The sequence below is a fragment of the Platalea leucorodia genome, assembly GCF_965183815.1.
Source record: "Platalea leucorodia genome assembly, contig: HAP1_HAP1_SCAFFOLD_123, whole genome shotgun sequence".
In the NCBI taxonomy this organism is placed as follows: domain Eukaryota; kingdom Metazoa; phylum Chordata; class Aves; order Pelecaniformes; family Threskiornithidae; genus Platalea; species Platalea leucorodia.
In genome coordinates, this window is record NW_028121414.1 from 144,781 (window position 1) to 147,062 (window position 2,282).

Sequence of the window (2,282 nt, forward strand, 5' to 3'; positions counted from 1 at the left end):
TCGGTGCCTTTGTGCAAGCCAGTGACAGCCACCACTGCAGTGTGGCAAGGTCTGTCCCTTCTCTATCCAGCAGACATAGGGCAGTCCAGGAACACAAGGCACATCACACTGGGCTCTCCACTTGGGTGCCTACATTCTCAGACTGCTGGTTTTGCTCTGCATCAACCTTTACTCACCCCCTTGATGATACAGCCAAGGAACAGACCAACAGTGGGTCTGTCAGCAGCACCTTGTCATTCACGGAGATCACCTTCATGTCCGCCAAAGGCCCTCAGGGGCAACAGAGATACCACTGAAGTAAACCTGTTTCTTTCCAGGGCTGCATTTCCCAGCCCTGTTTCTCTCTGTCGCTGGGACAGCAGGGTTTGCTCACTCTCTTGGCATCCAGTTTCAGCTTTATTTTTCCATCTGCTCTCCACTCTGGCATGTCTCTGCTCTGATGAAAAGCCTTTGCACACATGCGGTCTTGGATGCGTGGTACCAGGTTTCCCAAGACAAGTCAGAGCTTGGCCTGGTGCTGCACCTGAGGTGCTCCAGCCCAAAGGTGCACCGATGCCCTCAGCCAGAGGCATAGCCAGGACGAGCTGGAGCCTGTGCTTTTTGACATCAATGGAGTAACTGCGAAGGCGTGGTAGAACAAGTCACACAGCTTGGGGTGCTTCAATGGATGGGTACAGGCTTTTCAGGACAGACAGGCTGGAAGGATCAGGAGTGGGGTTTCTCTCAAAGTGAAGAAGCTACTTGGATGTATGGGGATCCTGTACGGGGCCAGTGAAAGCTCTGGTGAGTCCTTGTGAGTGAGGATCAGAGGAGGGGCCAGTAAAAGTGACATTGTGGTGGCAGATGAGGAACCCACGGTCAGGGTGGAGAAGTGGGCATAGTCTTTTCTAAGCACCCCAAGGAAGTCTCTGGATGGAGAAGCCTGGGCCTCACTGGGGATTTTGATGACCGTGGCATTTTCTGGAAGGGCAGCACAGCAACATGCAAATAGTCCAAGCAGTTTCTGGAGTTTCTTGGGACAACTTCTGAGCATAGCTGCCAGATGGGCCAACAAAGGTAATGCAAACCTGGATCTGGTACTTGCCAGCAAGGAAGAGCTTGTCCGAGATGTGAAGATCATTGTAAGTCTTGGTTGTCATCACCCTGAAATATTGGGGTCCCAGTTCCTGAGGGGAATGGGGAAGGAAAACAGGAGACTGCAGATGCTGGATGTTAGAAGAGCAGACTTTGGCCTATGCTGGGGAGTTCTAGTGGGGATCCAATGGTCAGCAGCACTGAATGGCAGCAGAGCTCAGTACAGCTGGTCTTCAAGGCCAGCATCCTCCAAGCATAGCAATGGTCTATAACAAATGTCGGTTGAAAGTTGAAAGTAAATTCAAGGGCACCATAATGAGCTGTTACTACTTCAGGGGCAGTTAAAGAAGAAGCAAAGATAATATGGAATTACTCCCAAGTTTAGTAAGAGCAGGTGTAGATTGATCTGAGATATTTAGTGTGCTCTTTGACTCAGTTATCACCAGCAAGGTCTCCCAGGCCTTTGTGCCTCAAGGCAGGAGTCTGGACGAAAACAGCCAACGGCGGATGGGAATCAAATCAGGGGCTACTTGAGCAAACTCAAACGTTACCAGTCAGAAGGGACTGGATGTATAAATCTGTATTTAAATAGAGGGAGAAAAAGTGCTATCAGCTTGCTGGTCCATGTCCATGGCCTATGAAAAAATAACGAGAATTTACAGACGAGCATCAAAGTTCTGAAAATGAAGACTTCTTATACACTTATCACACTGAGGTATTTTCTTCTTATGTTTCAACTTCTGCTTAACATCTTCATTCAAGGGTTGATATAGTTGCCCACAAAGAGGTGGCGAGGATACGTGGGAGTACCCGACGCCCCAACATGGTACTAGGAAATGTGACCCAGGGCTGATGGGAGCATTTCTGGAGCAGGAGCTGGCGGACAGGCAGGGTAGGCCAAAGCATCTCAGTTGAGACAACTGATATCTCTCCTTTGAGTAGAAAAGGAAGCCTGGACTGTTGCATCCAGGCTGTCCAGCACTGGAGGAGGATGAGAAATGAGTGGGTCTAGATGCTGCGGAGTCTACAAAGAACATGCTCCTGTAACCCAGATATGTTGGGATTAATGCAGATTTGGCTATTCAAAAGAGAACATTCCATTCACGTTGTCTCTTTGCTTCCCTCTGTGAATTGAGGGAGCTTGTGACTGCAGCGTGGGACTCGCTGTGTGCAAAGATTGAATATGGACAAACAGAGTCCGAGGCAGG